Source organism: Neomonachus schauinslandi, chromosome 1 (assembly GCF_002201575.2).
Source record: "Neomonachus schauinslandi chromosome 1, ASM220157v2, whole genome shotgun sequence".
In the NCBI taxonomy this organism is placed as follows: domain Eukaryota; kingdom Metazoa; phylum Chordata; class Mammalia; order Carnivora; family Phocidae; genus Neomonachus; species Neomonachus schauinslandi.
Window position 1 is genome coordinate 118,436,932 of NC_058403.1, and position 13,634 is coordinate 118,450,565.

The window sequence follows — 13,634 nt, forward strand, 5'->3', positions numbered from 1 at the left end:
TCATAAGTCAGTCAAAACCAAAGTGTGAGGAGTCAGCCAGGCCACCTCTAACTTGTGATAAGCAAAACCCACTAAATTACGAATTTTATTTATTTATTTATTTATTTATTTATTTATTTATTTATGAGCACAAGATGGGGGAGAGGGAGAAGCAGACTCCCCACTGAGCAGGGAGCCCGATGTGGGACTCGATCCCAGGACCCTGGGATCATGACCTGAGCCGAAGGCAGACGCTTAACCGACTGAGCCACCCAGGTGCCCCTAAATTATGAATTGGTTTTAGAAGATGCTTCTGACACATTCTGAAGCCTTCATAGGGTTTTATCGTTTCTTTCTTTTTTTAAAAAAAGATTTATTTATTTATCTGAGAGAGAGTGAGTGAGTGAGTGAAGCGGGAAAGGGGCAAAGGCAGAGGGACAGGGAGTCTTAAGCAGACTACGCACTGAGGGGCCCGACGCAGGGGCCAGTCTCAGGACCCTGAGATCACGACCTGAGCGGAATCTAAGTTGGACATTTAACCGACTACACCACCCAGGCGCCCCAAGGGTCTTATAGTCTCTAACTTATATAGCAAACCTATCATATCCCTTTGTTCTCAGAGCTTTATCAGCAGACTAACCTAAAAAGCATAAAAGCGATCTGGTTCTTAAAAAGAATTTCTTTGGTATTATTTGCTCAAATCGAGAAATACCACTCCAAGTAGTAAGGTCTTTAGAAAGCCACTGTCAGGCAAAGAGATCTGTTGCCAATTCATTGGCAAGGTGGGACAGACCCTTCCACCATTTGCTTTTGGAAAAAAATAAAGGAAATGGTCATGTCAATGTGTTGTCGTGAATTTACTTGCTGGAGTTCTTACAAAAAAGAACTCTCTGAGAATCCTTTCTTCTGTGGATTTCTGGGGCTAGCGCTAAATCTATGCCAGCATTTCATCAGCACCACTGCACCTTCTTTTTTTTTTTTTTAAGATTTTATTTATTTATTTTAGAGACAGAGCACAAGAGGGGGGAGCGGGAGCGGGAGAAGCAGGCTCCCAAGGAGCAGGGAGCCCGATGCGGGACTCGATCCCGGGACTCCAGGATCATGACCTGAGCCGAAGGCAGTTGCTTAACCAACTGAGCCACCCAGGCGCCCCACCACTGCACCTTCTTAGGTGGTTTCAGGGTGGGACTGGGTTGAAGGCAGTAACATCACTGGCACTGCGTCCTGGCAATTTGACCAAAGCCAGCCATGGGCCTGGCCCACCCTTCTCACTGCAGGGGAAGCTGACCTAGGAAAGGCTTAACCTGCCAAGTCATCAGACCTGGCTCTGTTATAGTGGCAGTTACACAAAGAAAGGTGTTTGCAGTCTGAGCACGTGCACTCCTCTGCCTCGTGATGATCCCCTCAGAACTCCACCTGGCTGGGTCCATCTTACCATGCAGGTCTCTGCTTTTAAATGCCACCTCCTCAGGAAGGCCAATCATTCTACGGTGGCTTTCCTCCTCCCAACATATCGTTCTTGCCTTTTAAATTTTTATTTTAATTTTCTTCTTTGCACTTGTCTCCCTTAACTGTTTACACATTTATTTTTGAGTTCCCCCATCCCCGCCACTCCGCTACACTAGAGACAGGTCTCTAAGAAGCAGGCCCTGATCTCTCTTGCCCATTACTTTATTTCAGCCTTTGGAATATGCCTGGCATATAGTAGGTGCTCAATAAATGTGTCAAATATTTAATTACCAACAAAGCTGTTAAGAACCGCATTTCCCCTGGAAGGGAGCTGTTAGAATGAACCACATGGTTCCAGGAACTCAAAGGCTTAGCAGGATTTGGTATTAAAGATAAAGGAGCTAGATCTTTTTTTTTTAATTTTATTTTATTATGTTATGTTAATCACCATACATTACATCATTAGTTTCTGATGTAGTGTTCCATGATTCATTGTTTGCATATAACACCCAGTGAGGAGCTAGATCTTTTTATTGATCCTTCTTCCCCTACCAACCAGCTCTAAAACAGGGTCTGGCTGCCAGTCTCTCTATGGGGGATCCACGGAAATGAATGAAGTAGATCAATGTAACTCTAGTGGCAAGAGATGCTATATTGGTATTCTTACTGAGTTAAGGCTCAGAAAAACATTTCCTATTCTCCAAAGAAAAAGAGTTGAGAATTGTAGACTATAAATCATTCAGGTAGGAAACCAGAGATTTGCTCATTTTGTTTTGGTGAGAACAAAGCAGTTGTTTGCACATTCTTTCTGTCGCACCTGCTCTGGCCTGCCCAGTATAAGCACCTTAGCCAAAAAGTGTAAATGGGTTAAGCACAGCCTTTTAAACAATGAGAAGGGGTAGGTGCCATCTCTGCGATCATCGGGAAGTGTTTTTAGCTAGACTAGGACATCCAATAATAATTGCAAATGGGTACGTTTAGAAAAGCCTTGTGCCTTGTAAATATTTCTGTGAAATATGAAGGCAAAGCATTAAGGCGAAACACAACAAAGTAATAAATAATAATCATTCTTCCATTCTGTGGTCTATTTATTAGAATGACAACGGTACAATATACTTCCCAACGGTCTAATTTGGCTTTCAACCTCCTTGAATTGTGTTTAAAATTCTTTTAGGCAAGACCAAGAGCACCATAAATGAATAATGCCACACACACAAAAAAATCATTAGGTATGAAAATCTACGAGATGACGCAACCATGCTTGAGTTAACAATAAAAGGATCAACATTTTATAAAGAAGAAATACACTGTTCAATCTATCGGGCGTTCATTTTTGTGGTAAAACAATCGCATTGTATCCATCTAATCTTGTGATTAAGATTCAAATAGGTTCAAAATGATTGATTTGTACCGGCCTATCAAAACAGAAGACACTGTAGTTGTAATCTTTCTGAATAGCAATAGTGTCTTAATCACAAATGCCTGGCTCATTATTTGCTCAAGAGTGAATGACAATTAGCTTGATCCTCCTGCAACTGTTAATGCTACTGTTACTGAAATAAACAGGCAAGACTGAATCAGGTTTCCGACATTCCCCTTCAGTTTACGATCTTCTGATTGATGTTACATTCAAAATGTACTTAGTCATTTTTAGTCACAAACAAGAAGGAAAATGGCCCCCCGAACAGCCCCCCCCCCCCAAAAAAAAGAAGAAGAAGAAAAGAAAAGGTGTTGCAGGAGGGATATTTCATGGCAAGCCCAAAGAACGAAATCACTATGGAATGAATCATGTTCTGATATCATTGAGCCAGAGAAAGACTCCAAGCAAAATATTCAAGTTGGCCTCAAAACAACACAACAACAACAGCAGCAACAAACCTTTAGCCCATAAGAGGTTTGACTTTACACACGGTACTTTGGAACATTAGACCAACTGCTAGAATAAAGCAGCTATTTACACAGATGGTTCTGAGTCTCGATGTTCTTCACATCGGAGCAAACCTCATAGAGGTTTCAGGTTTGCCAGTATCTTCCTCCGAGCACATCTACAAAGACGTTCCCACAAAGGCTCCATGTGCACTTCTCATTGGGGGGGGTGGGCTTGGGTTTGGGTCCTTCTCTACCGAGAGCTCTGAGGTTACCAATGGAGGGATCAGGGAAAACAAGAGCACAAGCATTTTCTGATTCTCAGAATTTCTGAGATGCCTTTTGTTTCAGGGGCGCTGGTGAACCAGTGATAATGAAACTACACCTCTGTACACAAACCTTGACCAGCATTCTGGGGCATGTTACAAAGAAAACCTTAATTTTGAAAGTACTGAGCACAAATGAGGAAGAAAAAAGCTCTCCCTGTGCAAGCTTTCTCTATAAGTGTAGAAATATGGCTTAATTTTTAAGTCTTGAAGACCGCATTTAAAAACGTCTAAAACCAGTCCAGACTCTATATGAGAGGAAAAAGAACTGTACAATTTTCATTAACCATTTGTTTCTTTTTTTAAGACAATCTTTTGCATATCTGTTATTGCATTTTTAAAGAAGATTTGGTTACCAAGGAAACAGGTTCTGGCCCAGTGTTAATTTGAAACTAAAATATATTTCGGAAGTTAAGCTCAAAGGAAAGAGCCCATGAAATTATTTTGAAAAGTGCCAGACTTTGGTACTTACAGAACCACAGCTGTATGATCTGCAATGAACCATTCTAGGGACTCTTTTTCATTCAGTGAAGCTCTTTTTCTTCTAACAGGGCCATCTACATTTAATACTCCCCCCTTCAAAAATTGTAACTCCTCATCTCTCCGGATAATAGATATACAAATAGCATATTTATTCTTCTATATTATCTAAAATTGATTTTGGAAGCATGTAAGTTTTTATTTCAATCTTTCATATAACACGTTTAAAGACCGCTTCTTAAAATTTAAATATTTTAAATGTTTCTTATTAAGCTTGTTTGCGCTCTTTGAAATTATCTCAAGAAACCCATTTATTTTTAGTTTCAAGCTAAAATGGAGCTGAATCAACAGACTTTTCAAAAAATTCTTTTGTTGTCTAATGGCGCCACACCTATCATATATATGATTTTTTAAAAAGGAATCATCTCACTATTATAGCAGAATCATTTTGTGAGTTTATCAAAGCTATATATTTATATAGTATCTGAATAGGAAAGCCTATCCAATTTAATGCCCTCCCTCCAAAAAATTACAGCTGTCTTATTTAATGTTTGTTCCAAAAGTCATATTTTAATCCATCTAAAATTCTTGCTGCATGGCTCAAAAAAATCTATAAAACATGCAAATTTCGACCTACCTGTATGTATCACTTAATGCAGTGCTAGCATGACAAGACACTCAGCCATTTTTATGTAAAGCGATGGAGACCAACTGATTTCTCCGTCTTCTTGCTCACAAGTTTTAGATGCAATTGTCACACACACACAAAATCATACGCAGAACAGCTTGAATGTACTGTGATCACGAGAACTGAATTTATCAACAGGAAAACAGGATTGAAAAAAAGAAGTTTCTCATCCAAGGTTTCTCTGAGGCTGCAGCCAAGGAGGTGGTGTGTTGAATTTTTTTTCCCTTCCTCCTCTGAGAGTTCAAAGCCCGGAGCTGACCACTGCAAAGGCCACTGTCACATTTGCTGAAAATCAAACCACTGATACCAGCACTGAAAATACAAATTTGAGAACCGAGTTGTTTGCACACCATGGAGTGCATAAGAGTTAAAAATAGATTCCACCTTGCCTCCTACCTGCATAATAAATATGTAAGTTTCAAGTGTTTAATTTGATATTCACATTAATTAACAATACAACATACATTATTTAAAAGACAGCAAATGCAAGAAGAAAGGAGAGACACCATCTGGTAGCAGAGTTTTGTTGTTGTTTTTGTTTTTAGGGGTTTTTTTTTTTTTGGCTTTGTTAAAAAAAAAAAAAGGTAAAATCCTATTTTGAACGTGATGAAAAGCAAACATCCAGAGGCAAATGAATCGGAACTGAAAGGTGATGTTGAAATATCTAAGGCTGTAATGAGGCAAAAACAAGTCTTCGCTACCAGATGATATGGCATACCGAGCATTTACATACTCACATCTGAAATACTAGGCAACGTGTAATGAATTCTATACACAGCATGCACACACAGCAAAAGCACGGCTAATCCTGCCTGCCATCTTAGGCTCGCAGAAGCAAGATACGCACTGCATGCAGCACACGAGCACTGGGGAAGGAGGAGGCAAGGGACAGCTCACCTTAAATGCAGTATCTGATTAATGTTGTAAGTGACATTGCATATCAGCCTCAGAGTCTTGGTTCAACTGGGTAGGAGGGAACAAAGAAAAATGTCATCAACTGGTGATGCAAGATGAGCCCAATCACTAAACACTGTTTAGCAAACTCCAAATTCTGCAACCAGACAGTAGAAGGCATTTCATACACTTAAGCAGAGCTGCTGCACAATGAATGTGTCCTTTTGCTTCTGAGAATCAAACAGTCCTTTTGCTAATGAAGAAAATAAGCTGGAATGAATACTGTCATATCTTCTTGAAGAAAGCTTTCAATACAGTATGTATCTGGTTTGGGATGCATTTTGTAGACGATTAATTTCATAGAATTGCTAACAACAACAACAAAAAAACAAAAAACAGCTATTGTAAAGTAAAAAATAATATTATATAGGGTATAGCTTTTCTAGATTATTTTTCAGATCCTAAATGATGCCGGCAGGCTTGTAGAAGAATGCATGATCGGGCTGTCTGTATCCGTGCTATCACCTCTAACCACAAGCCGTGTAAATGTATCCTGCTAAATGTATCTGCAGTACAGAATGGCAGATACCTTCTCAGTTGCAATTGTATTAAAATGTGAATGAATTTGCTTAAACTTAGAAGCAAATAAAATCAGTACAGAAAAATAAATTTATGCTGAATTCCTTTGGATGTATAGCTGACCATCGTGAACGATAAAAGCTATCCTTAGGATACTGACCTAAATAATGTTAAGACTTGCAGCAGCATACTTACCGCGCTTGCTCAGAACATAGAACATGCAAAATGATTTTTCTCCTCCCTCCCTCTCCAAAAGCTATATTGTAAAGTAACAAGGCATTAACAGGAATATCAAAAGGCTGTATGTATATACATAGTACATACTGTAAGAGAAGAACTGGTGTGTGCTGAAATGCAATGTTTCTTTGTTTTACTTTGAGGCTTATCTTAGCTATGCTTGCACGATGACATTGACATCATGGAGGTCAGGGCTGACACTGGGGTGCCATCCGTTTTATGAGTGAAATGTTTTCCGAAAATTAAATCTCATCTACTCAAACACCAAATTTCATGTCTTCTTCAATACCACCTCCCTACCCCCGCTGCTTAAGATTGATGAGATCTAGTTTGGCTCTGTGTAATAAATTGGAATTGCCTTCTGTAGAGAGTCCAATACATAATTGTAGGAATTAATTTTTTTAAACAAAAAAACCTTCAAGAATTCTTATGCATCCCCTTTCAATCCTTCCTATCAATACACACACACACACAATTGAAGCTCAAATTGCAATGAAATGTTTAACACGTGGAACAAAAAATGTGGAAAGAGCTGCTTATTCAGGATTTTGAAGAAATGCCTAATAAGCAAATACTGTTTTGCTACAAAACCAGTGTCACCATGTCCCCGAAGAGAGGAAAACAGCATAGCTTGCTAGAAAAATTTCCTCCAGAAACTGCCGGCAGGTAAAAAACAGAAAAGCATTTCATTTACCATGCTGTATAAAACAAGAAGTCTTTTATTTTTAAGGAAATAGAGCAGATTCTTTTCCACTTTCTTCAGCTACAAAGAAACCATACCCACCCCCACCCTTAGATCCTGGATGTAAGCCAACATTTTTATAAAATGCTATGAGCCTGATTTTGAATATATATTTACATTTTTCTTCTTACCTCTCCAAAGTCTTTAATTGCCTTGTTGTATCACTGAATATACGAATGTTAATTAATTTTAACACGTGCAAAAATGAATTAATATTTTCTGGGGTTGCTAGTTTCCCAGCGCCTCCATCTTCCATAAGGACTGGCTAAAAATAGTCAGGTTAGCAAAAATATTCAATTTCCCCAGAATTTTTTTAAAGGAGAAAATGTATTCGAACATCTTAACTTAGGTACTAGGTTTCACAACCAGATCTTTTGTTTCTAGCTTTCATTCTATCTCCTTCCCCAAAATCCAAGTGATTTTCAGCTCAATGTGTGGGAAGCACCAGCCCACCTCTATCCCATATACTTAGTCTCTGGGTTGGGTTGTCCAGATGGGCAGTCATACCTGAACCACACCGAATCCTCTTCTCTCTTTGAAGCACATCTCTCCCCCACAACTACTTCAGAAATAAACGTGGCTCTAACGGAAACAGTAGCTCCTGGTCTAACACCAATGGTGGAACCATCTTCCCCACCCCCACAACATTGCTCTACGAGCTCTGGTTAGCACTGACAGCGACAGAAAATTAGAATGGAGTGTCCTTAGGCTAATTCCTCCTTTTTACCATGGGGGTCAAAAATTAGAGAGACTATCAGGCTGAGTTACAAGGTACCAATTTAATACACGGTCATCTATAGAGAAGGGTCCTTAGGGTAGGGTCAGAGGAGGTTGAAGTGAACACCCAGGCATTTGAGGCTATTAGTGTCTGTTCAGATATTCCCCACTAACAACATCTGACAATCATGTGAAGATACTCACAAATTACTATCATGTAGGCTAAATAGACACGATGTGGAATCAACACTGACCACGTAGAACTAAGTCGCTGCCTCCTCTGCCTGGGATAATAAATGACAGTGAAAAGGACAGTAATCCATATCAGATACTCATGAGATGAGTGAATAGTGTTATGTCCTCACAGGGACAGGGTGGTGAATGTGGTCATGTCCCCTACTGATATTCTTAAACCTGGTGCCAAGGCAAGCGGTTTCCAAACCTCGCAGTGGGTTCTCTGTCCACCCTCTGTCAAAATGAGCCTAAAAGCCATGTATCGGTTTATTTTGTGATGTTCTAAAAGTGCTCAATGAGCAAACTTGGCCCGTTTACCAAACCTGCTTGTGTTAAATTTAAACGGCAGTTGAAAGCATTCAGATAGATGAGCTTGTTTAGGCAGACATTCTCGACTAGTAAATCCTGTTTTGCCCTTAAAAAAAACAAAACAAAAACAAAAAACCATGCTCATGCCTGAATTACTTAGGCTTTGTCATGATTACAAGTGGCAAGGGTATGCATTTGCTTATGATTTTTAAAAATTGCATGCTACTCATCAACCTCCTCAGGGCATATACACAAACATTAATTTAAAAGACAAATCCCTTTTTCATGATAAAAATTGTAACCTGTTTCTGCCACTTTGAGGAGTCAAGTATAAGGAAACCTAAATAATCTGACAGGAGCAGGCTAGAGAAGGACAGAGGCAGCAATGAGGGGTGTGTCTTTCACTTTGATTAACACTCTTCCTTGCTCACAGTCTTGTTGCTCTGCAGTCTGAGCTCATTTTATTTTCAGTCCTGTGGGTTAAAGTTAAATTGCATGGCTTATGCAAGGTACATAATTCAAGTATGAACAAAGCTTGACTCTGTATGTTTAAAAAAAGAGTAAAGTCAGGGCACTGAGTCCCAGAGGAATCGTTGGTTTATAAACATTTGGACTGGTTTGCACATTTCTTTACTCCATTCACTGCATTAAAAATTACAGCTCGTTTCCATTTACACCTAATATGGACATTCAACAGTTGTGGGTAAATTTGTTATCAGGTTAGGCCATTCTAATCTAAATTTTTACAAATGAAATGTTCGGCAAATATAACGTTTTTGTTTAAATTCTTAGAATTGAGATGTTTGGAAAATTTTACGTGGTTATTACATCTGTCTATAATGAATGTAGTTAGCCCTGGAAATGACGTGGTGACTTAATTTATCAATGACTAAAAATGACTTTGGATGATATTTTAACTTAAATTTTTTGGAAAGTCCAATGCTATTTTGAACATCTACATCTTGCCTAGAGAGCTAGGCAGGAACTTCCGCTTTCTACCTTGGTCAGAGCTAAGGCTATAATAGTAACCATTTATTGAGACCCTACTACATACTCAATATTTTGGCTGTTATATTATTTAATTCTAACCCAATAATCCTTCAAGGTGAGCATTAGTTATCGTCAACTTTGGGTGAGGAACTAATTGGTATTTCTCATCACATAGTATATAGCAGAGTTAGGATTCAAACCTAAGTCTGACCAATGCCAAAGTCTAGATCTTTCCACCGATCCTCAGAGGATAAAACCTCCTCCATCCACATTCTGCCCTGATGTAGGAATCTTCTTCTTGTGCAGAAGCCCTGGTAGAAGGGATCCCCACTCCCCAAGTTAGCTAGGACTAACTTGGTTCACATGAACCAGCCTTAACCTCCCAGGCCCTGGGCATTGTGGGTACCTAGGATGCCACCAACTGGAGACAGGCTGGCCCAGCAGGTGGAAAAGATAAAAGAGGAGGAATCCATTAGACCACGTTGAAAAGTTAAGAGTAGAAAGCAGATTAATAACTTGGATCAGAGATTTGTTGTAATTTGGAAATGTTGTATGAGGTGAAAAAAGTGGAAAACTTACATTTCCATCTGAGCAAAATGGAAAAGCTTACATTCCACCAGGTGTCTTTTCCTGTTACAGGTGAGGAAGCTGAGGCTGAGAGGGATCTGGTCATTTGCCCAAGATCACACATTTAATAAGTGAGTTTGCCCATTTGCTGTATTAAAATGTATATCTTGTTCCCTTTTATACCTAACATACTCAGAATTTGTGAGTAAATTTTATCAGGTTGTTAGACTATTCTAATCTAAAATTTTTTTTAAAATTTATTTATTTGACAGAGAGAGACACAGTGAAAGAGGGAACACAAGCAGGGGGAGAGGGAGAGGGAGAAGCAGACTCCCAGCTGAGCAGGGAGCCCGATGCGGGGCTCGATCCCAGGACCCTGGGATCATGACCTGAGCCGAAGGCAGACGCTTAACGACTGAGCCACCCAGGCGCCCCGACTATTCTAATCTAAATTATCAGTTAAAGAAAAATCAGTGTAACAATCAAGACTGACCTGGTTTCCATTCACAAATAACATTTTTGTCCTGAACAGATAAACTAAGTTGGTATTATAGTTCCTTCCCCAACATATATTAAAAACCGACTTTTTAAAAGCCTAACTTCCGAGTAAGACATTTTTCCTCACCCGTGGTTAATTTTTCAAATGTACCATTTTAGTGATTAACTCTCTCTGTTAGCATCTTACATTTTGCCCCCAAGATCCCTTCCAGCTCTGCACAGTTTGTGATTCTAAAAAATCCAGCCTAGCTTGCTTTTTAGGTCGGTTAGGCCAAGAGCTGGACTCCAAGTCTCCTGCCTCCTGGTTATGTGGCCAGCTGACTATCTTGCTCATTGGCAGTAATTTTATATGCCAACCAGATGGCTCTCAAACGGGGCTTTCTAATCAGCTCCACTCTGCCTGGGAATACGAGAGGAGGATTATGTTCCTCGGTACTCAGGAGGCAGTAGAGTGAATGGTTGATGGATGGACAGGACTGAGGAATCTGAACTCCGGGAAGCCTCTAATTCTTAGACACGAGCTGTCTCACTCCTATCCATTAGCATCTGTGTAAGAATGGGAAAGGACTATATATTTGATGGCAAGGACGAGGCAGCAAACCTTGGGGACCACACTGAGGTTACCCTCCAGGAAAGAGCTGGAGGAAGAAGGGAAATGTGCACCATGTGCTTTTCAACAGAGAAAAGATGGTAAGTGACTTAGGGCTGCCAAGGAGACTCTGGTGGACCACGTCTGCTCCACTGTAACCCAACTCAGACTCTCCTGTGAGAATATCCTCAACAGGTCTCACCACCATTTCGGTATCACTACTTCGACTTTAGCAACAGAATCGTTCCTGCTTTTATTTCTCAGTGCATTTGTAATATGGCACTAATAAAGCCCTCGTGAGCATTCCTGCATCAAGAGCATTCCTGCATCCCTAGTCACACATTCATTTGTGGCCACAACTGCTTGCCGCTTCCCAAGTGGAGAGCAAATAGAACAAGGTTTTACTAGATCCTGCATTTGCAAAACACATATTCAGCAACATGGTGGAGTTTCTTCTTTCTAGAGAGATTGGCAAGTAGGGTGAAGGGGTGGGGTGGGGATGTAAATCAAAGTGGAGGAGAAAGAACTCTTACAGATTGGTAAAAGCTACCCTATGTGAGAGAACATAATCCTCTCCTGATAGTCTTTCATCCTGGGCAACAAATACTCCAAGACTCAACCTGGGAACAAAGTCATTGGCTTTCTCTTCTCTCAGATAAATGACACAGCTCTAGAGAGGCCATAACAGTGCACCTCATCTCACCAGAGCAGCTTAACAAACCTCAGTGAATCTTCACTTCCTTTGGACTGAAGATAAAAGCAGAATAAGTTTTTGTTGTATTGAATTATCTACCTTTATTCATGTCTCTGGCTTGCTTCCTGCCAGATCTGTGTATCTCCCCCGGCACCTAGAGCATCATCTGGTGCCATGGAGAGGGCTCATGTGGGTCTGCTTTTCACTGACCAACACCAAACTGGGAGTCCGTTCTCTGCACTCCCCACTACCAGTGGAATCTTTAGCTTTGTCTCATGAAGCCACTTCCTAAAATAGGAGAACTTGCTCCATGAACTAAGGAGTGGAACTGGGGACTGAAAATACCTATGGAAGTCTTTCAAGTACTTAATCATTTGTTTACCAAGGGCGGCCACAAGTTCTCTGGCAAGTGTATCACAGGCTTTATTTAAATCTGTCCCTCCTACAACAGGGAAAGGGGAGACAGAAATACGAGTGGTCTGACAGCAACACCACTGCCTCCAGAATGGGCCTCAACATTTCCTTGGCCCTTGGTGTCAGCGTACGTTTCATAGAACTATAGGATGGGGAGGCACTTTGCAGGATGCCATCAACCCTTTCTTGAAGGTGAAGAAAATCAGGTTCAAAGACAGTATTATATCTGAAGACCTCGAGCAACCAGGATAAAAGCACTATTAATTTCTAGTGTTCTGCTCTTCGTAATGCAATAGACTGGCTCAATTAATAAAAAAAATTCCAAGCTTTCATGTAAGTAGGTATTTAATAAATGGTTATAGAATAAGTGAATTAATGAATAGATTCCAGTAACAGGGCTCATAACTTGCTTCTCAATTCCTCTCAGAAGAAAATGTTACAGTATACTTGTTTAAATTTTTTAAGCTCAAGTAAGTATAATTTTAAGCAAAATAGTAAATATTGGCCAAAATATCACCCAAGACCAAGTGTCACTTGAGAAGTATCAGAGAAGGAGGCTTGATTGCTATTTAAGTCAATCAGATTAAGTTTAGCTAGCTGAAGTCGCTAGCTTTATCCTACTTGGTTTGCAAAAAGAAATCTCATGAGTTAGCATGAACAGCTAAAAATAAGTTGCAGGTTTCATTTTCCATTGTTCAGTATGGTTTTGAAACCAAAAGGTGCGAAGCTAGGAGATTCATCAACGCCTACTGAAAATCAACAGTTCAAACTGTCACCTTTCTAGCACACTGTCCTGATCTATAGACCCCCCACCAGGCCCAAGAACGGTGCACCTATGTCCTTTCTCACTGCGGGCCCTTGAGATGAATCCCTGCAATAACACATGGCAGGAAGTTGGGGGCTGAGGCCAGTCCTGAGGGACAGTGTCTTATGTGTGAGTGTCTTGTCATATCCGGACAGGATGCCACGTAATTGGCCCCATACGCTCAGCTTCCATCTTCGGTGATGCTGGGGACCCCTCCGTAAAGCAAGGGAGTAAATAATGCTAGAATTTCATGAAGACGGGGCCCTCAAGGTAGTGAGCACAGCGAGGACCCCTTGACGTAGCACATGGCCTTGTGCAATTCCATACTGCAAACCCAGGCGGCTCACCATAAGTTTAATTTCAAAACTGTCCTTTCCCATGCCCAAATTGGCAAAAAGGTGTTCGACAGAAGCGTAAATGCTTCAGAGGGAAGGCAGCAGTCTCCCGCTGTAGTATTCAGCTGTGGTACAAGGCTCGGGAGAGCAGTGCGGCTGTAAGCAAGCCCTCAGCTGAATGAGATTGAAAGGGGGCAAGGAAGGGTTAATCTCCTTCCATTAGAGGAGGGGCCATTTGGCGA

The 13,634-nt window shown here is 40.6% G+C and overlaps 1 protein-coding gene across 2 annotated transcripts in view; it reads right to left on the minus strand.

Annotated features, from left to right (window-relative positions):
- Positions 1-5,848, minus strand: part of ZBTB38 (zinc finger and BTB domain containing 38) — a 61,339-nt gene extending 55,491 nt beyond the window's left edge. For both annotated transcript variants that reach the window (XM_044915370.1, XM_021678737.1), the window contains exon 1: positions 5,686-5,848. The gene's annotated coding sequence lies outside the window, so the exon portion shown is untranslated. The remainder of the gene's footprint in view (positions 1-5,685) is intronic.
- Between the last annotated feature and the right edge of the window lie 7,786 nt (positions 5,849-13,634).